The 14417-nt window shown below is 44.6% G+C and overlaps 1 protein-coding gene across 1 annotated transcript in view; it reads right to left on the reverse strand.

The window, feature by feature from the left end:
* The window catches only part of PLA2G4A (phospholipase A2 group IVA), a 698142-nt gene that overhangs the window by 545755 nt on the left and 137970 nt on the right, over positions 1-14417 (reverse strand). The gene's annotated exons all lie outside the window — the stretch shown is intronic.

The following is a 14417-nucleotide window of genomic DNA, read 5'->3' on the forward strand; positions in this document are numbered from 1 at the left end:
TGACTCATGGGGGGATGGGGTCCCCGGATTCCAATAACGATTCAGTGGGGGTTCCTGGGTTCCAGTAATGATAAAGTGGGGGTCCACAGAAGTCAAAAGGTTGGAGACCACTGATTTAGGCTGTAGCAGCATTCCTAATCATTACTGCTATACCTTTTACGACACGCTTTCAGGTAGGTCTGCTACACTTAATTTAGTAATAATTGCTACTTGTTGGCTGCAAAACAAAAATGCAAGAGTTACATTGGCGTCAAGTCTGAATCTCCCTTTACACGCCTAAACATGTGTGAGGCACATGGGCATGATGTCAGTCGTGGACCTTTCACAACTTCTCACTCCTGCAGCCACATGGCGTGCACTGCTCCTCCCTCATCAGACTTTCAAAAATATCCTGCATATTACAGTAAAATGCTCCTTTTGGATATTACTGCTCTTTAATTCATCACTTTGTACAACTGACCTACAGAGGGGAGGGCACAGATTTAACTCAACTAGAATTGTGGTAAACCACTGGTCCTACTTAATGATAATGACTGACGGTGGATATTAATTGATTTTACTACAACAGAACCAACACAACCTTCTCTGTGGCATCAACCCCCCCTGTCCAGAAAGTCCAAGGTTTGACAACTGGAACAAAAATGAAATAAAGAAATGAGTAATACAGTTGTAATGTTATTCACGAGCACTCAAAAAGGGGCATCCCTACTGCATTCTCCTACCCTCCCCAGGATACATAAGCAAGGGTCATGAAACAGAAGCTGCTTCAAGCCCACAAGATCTAAGGCAACAGTGAACCAGCCAAAGAATTCTGCAAAGACATGAGTTATGGGGTAGCGGGGGGTGTCTTGGGAACAACAACATTTGGACTTTGCTTTAGAGTGACAAAATATGAATTGCCAAAACGCAGGTGGACATTGCCTGACCTATTGGCTTTGCTAATGCTTGAATGATGTTGTTTTTAGTCTTTCATTTGAGAGTTTTTTTATGAGTGACAATATTTTGTGTTTAATGTCATACCTTTGGTTAATTGTGCACGGTGGCTAGTACTCTAAATTTGAACAATTATTTTGAAAAATAACACGCATTAAATGACTCTCAAACTGTAGGTATGAGCTTGGGCGATACCCCACCCCTGATATAGGTTACAGGAATTTGGTATATTTAGATTTGCTAATTGCATTCAGCATGAGAAATCACCAATTTTTGGAAACTGAGTTGTACAGTTTGAAAAATGATAATGGAAGACGGCAGCATTCTAGAATTGCTCAATTAGCGTTTGGAATGTACATGGTTTAAATTTCAGCATTTTGTTGCAAATATTGATCAGTACTACGGACATTGTATAGAATATAAAATATTACATATGTAGCAATACTGTAGGGTACTCATTAGTTCCTATTCACAGGTGACAGAAGGAGCACTGTAATATACTCTGTTGGGAGGAATGATATTGAGGGAAGGGTACACATCAAACACCAGGCCCACAATTTTGAATGACACTTTACTTTAAAGGTGTTGAGGAGTTACTTGTCATTATTTAACATTGATTGACTTCCACGTTCCTGTTTTGTTCCTTCTGATTGGTCAGGGAATTTGGGCTCAGCTTACCACGCCCCAGTGCATGTGCTTTAACCCCTAAACATTTTAAAATGTGGATGTATTCCTAATTGGCATATTTAACTTACTTATAAATTCCTAATACAAAGAATAACCAGTGCAGTGATGGACTCCCTAGACCTGTGACTTAAGTGTCAGAGCATGGTGACGTGAATGAATATTGAGTTTGCGGTGCCACGCAGATGAATAAAGACGTGTAGTACCCAGCTCCATGTGTTGTGTGGTCATTGGTGGGTAACCAGGCTGCGGAAGATGCTACAACTGGCGATGAAGTAGGGGCTAAGTAACCCGAAGTTCAACAGGGCTCTCCCAGTTTGCCGCAGTCCAAGCAAACTGCTTGTGTGTGCCACGTGTGCCTCCGTCAAAGTGTGGGTCAACAGCAAAGTGCAACTGCGGCCGGTGTGAAGCACTTGAAGATAACAAAAGCTTCACTGAGAAGTCTACACATCATTGTCCAAGAACATGATTGCACAGCCATAAAGAGAGGTACAGCGCTACTATGCAACAAAAAGCTATACATCATTCAGAGTGATAACACTAAAGGCGGACACAGATACAGAAGAGAAGCGCTGAAAACTACCATACTCAGATAAGTGAAAAAAATACACAAAAGTGCTAGCTGACACAATAATTGATGATAAAGCAGACTGTTGTTGCACTTACCAGAGCCTCTATAAGAAAAAAGTAACAACCCCAGCCGCAGGTGATGAGACCCAAGAAGCAGTACGGGGTTGTGCTTACTGAACTGTCCAATAACTGAAGCGGCAGACCACCAAAGCTGCAAGGTGGCTTCTTAGAATAACTCCAGACCTCCAGAAAAGTGACAGACTTCAATGAAGTCCATCAAACAGGTCACAGTTTCACATCCAAGATGGCCAAGAGGCCAGTACATCACAGGGCCTTAGAGATGGCATGGAGAAAGCGGGTCCTAGTGCACAGAGGGCAGTATCAGTGACAGCTCTATACTCAGTGTCAGCCAATCCCAGAAACAGTTAAAATGCTGCAGCCTTGCTGAAACCACCATTAACATTTGATACCGCGAAAAAGCTGAATATTGGTGATAGATGGACTCGTAGAGACATTTGATGATTTCACTGATACAATAGAAGAAACAGATAACAAGAAAATTAACAAATATCTTAAGAATCTTACTGGTGAGGGTGTATAAGAAGCCATTAAAAAAACGCTGCGAGCTGACAAAGTTACATACTGCCAAGTTAAAGAAGCCTTGAATGAAAATGTCACTTACCCAGTGTACATCTGTTCGTGGCATCAGTCGCTGGAGATTCACATGTTCTGCATAGCTCGCCATCTGGTGTTGGGTCGGAGTGTTACAAGTTGTTTTTCTTCGAAGAAGTCTTTCGAGTCACGGGACAGAGTGACTCCTCCTTCTGTCTCCATTGCGCATGGGCGTCGACTCCATCTTCGATTGTTTTCCCCGCAGAGGGTGAGGTAGGAGTTGTGTTGTAGTAATAGTGCCCATGCAATGGAGTGACTAAGTATGTACCTATTTAAGGTTAAAATAATATATATACAAATGTACAAAGTTGAAGCTAACTTCCAAACTGCTACAGGCTCCCGGGGAGGTGGGTGGGCACATGTGAATCTCCAGCGACTGATGCCACGAACAGATGTACACTGGGTAAGTGACATTTTCAGTTCGATGGCATCTGTCGCTGTAGATACACATGTTCTACATAGACTAGTAAGCAGTTATCTCCCCAAAAGCGGTGGCTCAGCCTGTAGGAATGGAAGTGGTTTGAAATAATGTTCTTAACACGGCTTGACCTACTGTGGCTTGCTGTGCGGATAACACGTCTACACAGTAGTGCTTGGTGAACGTGTGTGGCGTAGACCATGTGGCTGCCTTACATATTTCTTGCATTGGGATGTTTCCTAGAAAGGCCATGGTAGCACCTTTTTTTCTGGTTGAGTGTGCCCTTGGTGTAATGGGCAGTTGTCGTTTTGCTTTAAGGTAGCAGATTTGGATGCATTTAACTATCCATCTGGCTATACCTTGTTTTGATATTGGGTTTCCTGCATGAGGTTTTTGGAATGCAATAAATAGTTGTTTAGTCTTTCTGATGTTTTTCGTTCTGTCAATGTAGTACATTAATGCTCTTTTGACATCTAATGTATGTAGTGCCCTCTCAGCTACGGAATCTGGCTGTGGGAAGAACACTGGTAGGTCCACTGTTTGATTTAGGTGGAACGGTGAAATAACCTTTGGTAAAAATTTAGGATTAGTCCTTAGGACAACTTTATTTTTGTGTAGTTGTATAAAAGGTTCTTGTATTGTAAACGCCTGAATTTCGCTTACTCTTCTTAGAGATGTAATGGCGATGAGAAATGCAACCTTCCAGGTTAGGAACTGTATTTCGCAAGAGTGCATGGGTTCAAAAGGTGGACCCATGAGTCTTGTTAAGACAACATTTAAGTTCCATGAAGGAACCGGTGGTGTTCTTGGTGGTATAATTCTTCTAAGGCCTTCTATGAATGCTTTAATGACTGGTATCCTATATAGGGAAGTTGAATAGGTAGTCTGCAGGTATGCAGATACTGCCGCAAGGTGTATTTTAATGGAAGAGAAGGCTAGGTTAGATTTTTGTAAGTGAAGCAAGTAACCCACTATGTCCTTTGGAGTTGCGTGTAAAGGTTGGATCTGATTATGATGGCAGTAGCAGACAAACCTCTTCCATTTACTTGCATAGCAGTGCCTAGTGGACGGCCTTCTGGCTTGTTTTATGACGTCCATACATTCTTGGGTAAGTTGTAAGTGTCCGAATTCTAGGATTTCAGGAGCCAGATTGCTAGATTCAGCGATGCTGGATCTGGATGTCTGATCTGTTGGTTGTGTTGTGTTAACAGATCCGGCCTGTTGGGCAATTTGATGTGGGGTACTACTGATAGGTCTAGCAGTGTTGTGTACCAGGGTTGCCTTGCCCAAGTTGGTGCTATTAAAATGAGTTTGAGTTTGTTTTGACTCAATTTGTTTACTAGATAAGGAAGGAGAGGGAGAGGAGGAAAAGCGTAGGCAAATATCCCTGACCAGTTCATCCATAGGGCATTGCCTTGGGACTGCCTGTGTGGGTATCTGGATGCGAAGTTTTGGCATTTTGCGTTCTCTCTTGTTGCAAACAAGTCTATTTGAGGTGTTCCCCAGAGTCTGAAGTAAGTGTTTAGAATTTGGGGGTGAATTTCCCATTCGTGGACCTGTTGGTGATCTCGAGAGAGATTGTCTGCAAGTTGATTCTGGATCCCTGGAATAAACTGCGCTATTAGGCGAATGTGGTTGTGAATTGCCCATCGCCATATCTTCTGTGCTAGATGGCTCAACTGCGTTGAGTGTGTCCCCCCCTGTTTGTTTAGGTAATACATTGTTGTCATGTTGTCATGTTGTCTGTTTTGACAAGAATGTATTTGTGAGTTATAATTGGTTGGAAAGCCCTTAATGCTTGAAAAACTGCTAGCATTTCTAGGTGATTTATATGCAGTTTTGTTTGATGTACGTTCCATTGTCCTTGTATGCTGTGTTGATCGAGGTGTGCTCCCCACCCTGTCATGGAAGCATCTGTTATTACGTATTGTGGCACTGGGTCTTGGAATGGCCGCCCTTTGTTTAAATTTATACTGTTCCACCATAGAAGCGAGAGGTAAGTTTGGCGGTCTATTAACACCAGATCTAGAAGGTGACCCTGTGCTTGTGACCATTGTGATGCTAGGCACTGTTGTAAGGGCCTCATGTGTAGTCTTGCGTTCGGGACAATGGCTATGCATGAAGACATCATGCCTAGGAGTTGTAATATCATCTTTGCTTGTATTGTTTGTGTTGGATACATGCGTTGTATGATCTTGTTGAAATTTTGAATTCTTTGTGGACTTGGAGTGGCTACTCCTTTTGTTGTGTCTATTATGGCTCCCAGGTATTGTTGTACTTTGCAAGGCAAAATGTTGGATTTTGCAAAGTTGACGGTGAAACCTAGTTTGTAAAGGGTTTGTATGATTTGATTTGTGTGTTGTAAGCACTTTGTTAGTGAATTGGTTTTGATTAGCCAGTCGTCTAGATACGGGAATACATGTATTTGCTGCCTTCTGATGTGTGCAGCCACTACTGCTAGACATTTTGTAAAGACTCTTGGTGCGGTTGTTAAACCAAAAGGCAATACTTTGAATTGGTAATGTATTCCTTTGAATACGAACCGTAGGTATTTCCTGTGCGACGGATGTATTGGTATATGGAAATACGCGTCTTTGAGGTCTAAGGTTGTCATGTAGTCCTGTAGTTTTAGCAATGGTAACACTTCTTGTAGCGTGACCATGTGCAAGTGGTCTGATTTGATGTAGGTGTTTAGTATTCTGAGGTCTAGGATTGGTCTCAGTGTTTTGTCCTTTTTTGGTATTAAGAAGTACAGTGAGTAGACTCCTGTGTTTGTTTGTGTGTTTGGTACTAATTCGATTGCATTCTTTTGCAATAGTGCTTGAACTTCTATTTCCAGGAGTTCGGAATGTTGTTTTGATAAATTCTGTGCTTTTGGTGGTATGTTTGGAGGGAATTGTAGGAATTCTATGCAATAACCATGTTGGATAATTGCTAAGACCCAAGTGCCTGTAGTTATTTCCTCCCATGCTTTGTAATAATGACCTATTCTTCCCCCCACTGGTGTTGTGTGGAGGGGGTGAGTGACATCGGAGTCACTGCTTGGTTGTAGGGGTTTTTGGGCTTTGAAATTTTTCTCCATTCCTAGGGAATTGCCCTCCTCTGTATTGGCCCCGAAAGCCTCCCCTGTACTGTCCCTGGTAGCTGGACGGTGTTGCCTGCGAGGTGCTGGCTTGTGTGGCCTGACCCCGAAACCCCCCTCTAAAGGGTGTCTTGCGGAAGGTGCTGTAGGTTCCTCTGCTCTGCGGGGAGTAGAGTGCGCCCATGGCTTTAGCAGTGTCAGTGTCTTTTTTAAGTTTTTCGATTGCCGTGTCCACTTCTGGTCCGAACAGTTGTTTTTCGTTGAATGGCATATTGAGCACTGCCTGCTGTATCTCTGGTTTGAACCCAGACGTTCTTAGCCATGCGTGCCTTCTAATGGTCACAGATGTATTAATTGTTCTTGCAGCTGTGTCTGCTGCGTCCATAGAAGAACGTATCTGGTTATTTGATATGTTCTGCCCTTCCTCAACCACCTGCTTTGCCCTCTTTTGTAGTTCCTTGGGAAGATGCTCGATGAGGTGTTGCATCTCATCCCAATGGGCTCTGTCATAGCGCGCAAGTAGTACTTGAGAGTTAGCGATGCGCCACTGGTTTGCAGCTTGTACTGCGACACTTTTCCCAGCTGCATCGAACTTGCGGCTCTCTTTATCTGGGGGTGGTGCATCCCAGATGTGTGGGAGTTGGCTCTTTTCCGAGCTGCTCCTACTACGACGGAATCTGGTGGCAGCTGTGTGGTGATGAAAACAGGGTCTGTAGGAGGTGCCTTATACTTCTTTTCCACCCTTGGCGTTATTGCCCTACTTTTGACCGGCTCCTTGAATATTTCCTTTGCGTGCCGAAGCATACCTGGCAGCATAGGCAGGCTTTGGTAGGAGCTGTGGGTGGAGGAGAGGGTGTTGAATAAAAAGTCATCCTCGACTTGTTCTGAGTGGAGGTTTACGTTGTGGAATTGTGCTGCTCTAGCCACCACTTGAGAGTATGCTGAGCTGTCTTCTGGTGGTGAGGGCTTTGTTGGATATGCCTCCGGACTGTTGTCCGACACTGGGGCGTCATATAAGTCCCAAGCGTCTTGATCCTGGTCACCTTGGCTCATGGTGGTGTGAGCCGGGGAATGTGACGGAGTTTGCGCTGGTGAGACGTTAATTACAGGTGGAGGAGAGGGTGGCGGAGTCACCTTTTTCACCATCTTTGTTTGTGGCGCCTGGTCTGTTTGAAACTCCAGTCTCCTCTTTCTCCTAATAGGGGGAAGGGTGCTTATTCTTCCTGTTCCCTGCTGTATGAAAATACGTTTTTGCGTATGGTCCACTTCGGTGGATTGCAGCTCTTCCTCAAACCTATGCTTTCGCATCTGAGAGGACAGTGATTGTTCCTCTGTATAAGAGCCTGGACCTGGGTCGGTTACGGGTTGTTTCGGCACCGAAACCCTGCCTGTATCTCTTTTCGGCTCCGAGGTGGCTTTTTTCTTTTTTGGAGTCGAAACCTCTCGGCGTCGATCTTCGTCGGTGCCGCTGTCTCGGCGTCGAGCCGCTTCTACACCGCCATCTCGGTGTCGTTGCTTTTCTCCAGCACTTTCTCGATCCCGAGAAGGCTGCGTGCCGGTGTCTCGACCGGAGTCGGACGATCTCGGCACTGTCTTGGCCTTTTTCGGTGCCGATGGTCGGTCACCGAATATATGGGTGGAGCCATGGCCTGGTGGCAGTGGCGTCCCCTGGGCCTTGTCACTTTTCTTCTGTGTTGTTTTCGACGTCTTACTCACGGTTCTTTGATCGTCGAATTCCTCGGAGTCCGATTCGTGGATCGAAAAGGCTTCTTCTTCCTCTTGTTCCTCGAACTCTCGGTGCGCTGTCGGCGTCTCCTGGCTCGACGGTCACGGAGTGTCTTTCGGGACCGGAACGCACGACAGGCCTCGCAAGTCTCTTCACTGTGCTCAGGCGACAGGCACAGGTTACAGACCAAATGTTGGTCTGTATACGGGTATTTGTTGTGGCATTTGGGACAAAAACGGAACGGGGTCCGTTCCATCGACGTTGTTCGACACGCGGTCGGGCCGACCAGGCCCCGACGGGGGATCGAAAACTACCCCGAAGGGCACCGGAGCGCATCGATCTTCGATGCGGTGTTGACTCTAACTACGCCGATCCCGAACGCAACAATACCGACGAAAATCTTCCGATATTAACTAACTTTCCGTTCCGAAACTCAGAGCGACAGGAACACGTCCGAGCCCGATGGCGGAAAGAAAACAATCGAAGATGGAGTCGACGCCCATGCGCAATGGAGACAGAAGGAGGAGTCACTCGGTCCCGTGACTCGAAAGACTTCTTCGAAGAAAAACAACTTGTAACACTCCGACCCAACACCAGATGGCGAGCTATGCAGAACATGTGTATCTACAGCGACAGATGCCATCGAACTCTCAAGTTCATTCTAATGTCGAATACGAAAGGTATATTTTCAGTCAAGATCGACAGAGTTGGTGAAGCCATAGACAAATTTGTTGAGAGACTGGATATGTTCGTCAAACACTAAGTTCAATTAATTTAATGATTAGGAAGCAACATGTGTCATAGTTATTGACGGATGTCCGTCAGACGACAAATGTGGAGAGAAAGTCAGAGCTGTAGAGCGTGCCAAACGACAAGCTGCTGACAGAGGCCAGAGGTGCCCAAAGTGACTCAGTCAGGAACATGAAAAGTAACCAGAAGCACAAGGCTGAAGAACACAAAGTGATGTCGCCAAGGAAAAGAAGTTATGTTTCAGATGTGGATTTTTGTTTCCACACGAAGGTAGATGTCCCACCATTGGACAGACATGCAAAGGCTCTGGGAAGGAGAACCATTATTAACAGTTTGGAAGGCAAAAGAAAAATTAAGTGTGTCATGGAGAAAAGACAAAATGGCCGCCAACGAAAAGGGACAGTGAAGGAGCAGTACACATCTGAATGGCTATGCGTCAAGCAAACATGACAATTAAAAAAGCATGACATCCAGGTCCACATACTGCTGACATGAGAACACAATTGAATGGTGCAAAGGTGTTTTCTCACCTTGATTTAAATAAAGGATATCATCATCTGGAACTTGAGGAGAACCGCATGTACTTTGACCTTTTCTACACATATTGGTCTATTTCGATATAAAATTGTATGGGCCTTTTGAGTTCGGTGGAGGTTTAGGCTGTCTGCCGAACTTCCGATGGGGAGGTTGCTGCCATAGTGGCTACCTCCCTGCCAGGCCCATTAAGAGTTTCCAGCTAGGTCAATGGGCGGAAACCTGAGTTTCTGTCTGCTGGCCTAGCGGGAAATACTCCACAACATTGTCTCCAGCTCATAATCGAGCCGTCAGCAATGCTGTGCGATGTAGGGTGCACCATCACCCTGGCAATGTTCACTGTCACCAAAGAAGACAATGAACAGTGCAAAGGTGCTGACCAGGGGGACCCCTGCACTGCCCATGCCAGATGCATGGGCAGTGCAGGGCCTCCCCCTCCCCACCCCCCCCCAAGACCACCTGCACCCGTTCTCAGTCAGCCTTTTCATGGCAGTGCTACCACCATGAAGTTGCTGGTGGAGAACAAGGTTGTAATCCCCAGGGCAGCTCTGCTTGCAGCGCTACCCTAGCGGATTAGGACCGCCGCAACCGCCAGGATCTCTAATCCTGGAGGTTCAACCACAGCACAACTGCCATGGTCATAATATGGCGGTCCGACCACCACCACAAGTCTGGATGTCAAGTGGCCACCAGACTTGTGATGAGGCTCTAAGTTTCAGTGTTTAAAAAGAACACGTATTGGATGGACTGCAGAACAATGTCAAACATTCACCCCCAGTACAGAGATCTAAGCCTAAATCCATTGTTTTTTTCCTACCCATACCATTGCAGTCTGGACCCAGCCATATGCAAATCAGTCTTGACCCTGTTCCCCATGGGAACAGTCCAGCCCGAACTGCCAGGCAAGGTCTTCCCTGGACTGGAAAAAAGCATCCTGGGACCAGTTTCGGGGTATCACCCCTCCTCAGCCAGAATGTTACATTCATTCCTTGGCATGGTCAGTTACTGTTCCAGATACATACAAGACTTTGCCACCATGAGGGCTCCATTGAGACAGTTGACGAAAAAAAGGTTTCATTTCATTGGTCACATGAATGCAAACAAAGCTTTCAGAGAATCAAATAAGCTATTGAAAAGGCTACTGAAATGGCATATTTGAATTCAAAGCTTCATAGCTTCCTACAGAAGCGTTTGACGACGTTAGAACGGGCTCACTCGGGTTAGGTGCAATCCTTGCATAGCACAGTGGACACCCAAATGCTCGAAGACATATTGTGGCATATGCAAGCAAAAGTTTGTCCCAAATTGAACGTGCTTATTCAGAACCTGAGAAAGTTATGTTAGCAGTGGGGTGGGCTTGCAAACATTTCCACATGGTCTTACCTGAAAAGCCTTTGATGCTTGTGGCAGATCATCAAGCATTGTTGACCACCTTTGGCAATTCAAAGGCCAAGATGCCTCCTCGCATTGAACATTGGTTCTACGATTACAAGAATACAACTACACAATCATGCACGATCCAGGAAAAGATCAAAAACCCTGCAGGCTACTTCTCCTGAGTGCCTTCACAGGGTAATGGTGACCCTTCCAAGACAACTGAAGCCTACGTAAATGTCATTGAGAAATCAAGCACACCAACTGCCATTTTGTTGGTGCAAATAGTCACTGCCATGGGTCACGACAATAACATATTAGAACTGAAACACATTATTGCACATCATTCTTGGAACAAGCACACTTGCCCTCTTGCCAGAGACAGTGAATACTAGAAGTTTAAAAATGCTGAAGATGAACTGTCAGTGACTAAATAAGGCAATATCCTGAGTTGTTTGAAAATTGTTATTCAGAAGAGTCTACGACAACAGATAATTAAAGTGGTCCATGAAGGATAGGGGGAGTTGTTGCCACAAAACAAGGTCTCTGTGAAAGAGTCTGGTTTCCTCATCTCAATGAAGGAGTTGAAGGCTTGAATTCTATCTTGTGAGTTTACTGTTCGACCCCTCACTTAACCAAAGGTGATAGCCTTGCAACTTTGATGTTCTTGAGAGCCACCTCAATGGTCCAACCAAAGGGCATGTACTGAGGAAGAAACCTGTTCCAGAGACTTGGATCCTAAAAGGAAAATGAAGGCATATGCAGACAAATGACTTCATGCAAAGGATATTGTTTTCAATAGAGGTGATTGAGTGCTTGTCCGTCAGTCAAGAAAACATAAGTCTAATGCTCCTTTCGTGCTTAGCCATTCCATGTCATGACCGGCAAAAGACACATGGTGACTGACCAATGTCCTGGGCAGTCCATTATGCGAGATTCCTCATATTTCTCATATTACCACTCGTCAGATAACGATGTCAACGTAGAGACTGGTTCTGAAAGAACAATTGAAAAACCACTGACTGCTGATGCTCCTGCATCGCCAATGCAGATTGTGGACACTTCTAATGCTGGTTCCCAGTTTTTTAAGACATAAGGACACATAATCAGAGCGCTACAAAGGCTCATGGAAGAACTACGATTGTGTATATATTTGTAAAATAAATGTAATTTTTCTATTTAACAGAAGGGGAGATGTAGTGTTGAGTCACTAATGACGGAACCCTTTTGGCTCTTGATGGACTCCGTACAACAATGACATAAGTATTAGAGGGTGGTGAAATGAATGCAGGTTTAGAATGCAGAGTTCGGGGTTGCACACAGATGATAAAGACTTCTAATACCCAGCTCAATTTCTGGTGCAGTCATTGGCAGGGAAGATGCTACATCCAAGACCTATAAATTAAATGTCACTAGAGGACTGCAGCACCCATTTACCACCCACTTCAGTGACACTACATATATGACTGCAGTCCAGCCACTGTAACCTGGCTGTGACAGATTTAGAATTGTCCATTCGACTGGTCAAAATAACCCCTTTTGATAGGCCTAAACCATCCTTTGAAATAATAATAAGTCACTCCTAAGTAATCCATGATGCCCATAAGGAAGGGTGTGTTTTTTTAAAAGTAAGACCTGTAAAAGTTCAATGTTAAACATGTCCCTACAGTGGTAATCTTCAAAGGTTATTTTAACTGTAGCAGCGTTAGATGTTTCCTAGGAAGTACTGGTATACTGTAAGGATTGTGGTGTGTTATATGGTGTAGTTATGCAACCTCACCGTATAATGCGATCACAAAACCTATGTGGATCCAGTCAGGCTTGTTTGTAAAACCTCTTGCTCAACACTAGATAGCTGTGGCTTTCAGCAGGAAGGATTAAACAAAGAAAGTAGCGTTAAGCATTTAGATGCACCAAACTACAAAATAAAGTCACAACACACAAAATAAATACAACGCAACTTCATAAAACAGTTTATATTTTCATGAATTTGTAGACACCAAAACAAGCAAAATTTGCTGGAGGTTTCCAGATACAGATTTTTAAGTAAAACTTTAAAAATCAGCTTTTTATTCAGAAGCGCAGACAAGCACAGAAAATTGTAATGTTTGGCAACTTTCAAAAACTTTTTTAAATTTGCGTTTGATTATTCCCGCCTGGACTGAGTAACCAATTCCGTCAGGGACAAGGTCAAGAGGGGCCCATAAGAAGTAATAGGACAGGCACCTGGTCACCAAAGCAGTCTAAAGTCCAGTTCCACACTTTATGCAGAGACTGCCATAGACTTCAATGAAGTGTTCCAGATGTTGGGGATACAGGATGCTGAGAAAGCTGTAAGATACTGTGGGTTCTGTGCGGTTGGCAAGGGGCTTCCTGGCACTATTCCTCAGTCTGCGGTTCAGGTGAGGCAACTGGAGCGACGACAACTGATGTCCCTTCAAAGTACTATTTGTCCAGCAGAAGTCAAGAGATGATTGGCAACTGGTCTCAGGTCACAGCATGTAAAGTAGTTTCCTTTGGTGAGGGCTAGTTTCAGTCGTAGGTGACCAAGTCTCAGGTGCAACTTTTGAGCATTGAGAAATGGCCTTCTTGGCTGCACATCAGTGGTCAGTGGCAATTCGATGAATCTTGCTACGGACTTGCCGTAATGGGCTACTTCAGCTTTTATGGCCCTGGTAGTGGAGTTCACCTTTTCTGTCTAGGTCCCAGGAGTGCCTTTTCACAAGCCAGGCACGACAGGCACTGTTATCTCTTTGGTAGCGCAAGGAGCAGCAGACACTGCCCAGTGGTTGGTGCAGCCTCTCTTTCCAGGTCGAGGGGTCAGCAGCGCAGCCCTTCTTTAGTCCTCTCTCCAGTCCAGATGTGATCCAAAGTCTGAGTGCACTTTTCTGCCCACTCCCAAGATATCTGAACCCATCTCTTACTGTGGCGAGCATCGTAGCCCAACCTAGAGGTGTGACTACCTGAGGCCTAAACACCTACGGAAAAAAACACAGTATGGCAATTGGTCTCCTCTCTCTGTTCCCGATGCCAGTCCATCCACCTGAACAGCCCTTTCAGAGTGTGGTTGCCATTTGGCCATCAAAGGCTGCTTCCCCTTTGAAGCTCGTCTTGTGGGCTCACACCCTCTGTGGTTTCAGTGGCACAGTGTGCTTGAGACCTAAGTATGGCATACCAGTCGTAAATGTGTATCCCATGCACACTGTCACTGGAATGAAGCTATACATGGAGCTTTGAGAAATCCTGGGATTTGCCTTGTATTTTATGATTAGAGTAGACTGGAGTTCTGACCACATATGGAGGTAAAATTAAGTGCAGTCTCACTATATATGAAAATGTTTATATAATAGTTGTTAAAAATGGAGGATGTGATCAGGAATTTCCTCTAACTCACTTGAGTGATTTCCATAATAATTCTGACCCGGACTGTCTAAGATTGTTAAATAAAAGGGAAATTATTTTACTATAGCAACATTGATTAATGAATGGATATGTCCAAGATGGTCTATATCTTAACACTTTCTGACAAACTGGATGTAGGGTAAACTTTGGGAAAGCCTGGTGAATTTTATGTCAAATTAAAAGCAAGTAAGAGTTAAGACACCCCCAACAAACTGTACATGGACAACTGTAATTCCCAGATCATTCCAGATAGTATTTACCAGACTGCTAAG

The sequence above is a fragment of the Pleurodeles waltl genome, chromosome 4_2, assembly GCF_031143425.1.
Source record: "Pleurodeles waltl isolate 20211129_DDA chromosome 4_2, aPleWal1.hap1.20221129, whole genome shotgun sequence".
Classification (NCBI taxonomy): domain Eukaryota; kingdom Metazoa; phylum Chordata; class Amphibia; order Caudata; family Salamandridae; genus Pleurodeles; species Pleurodeles waltl.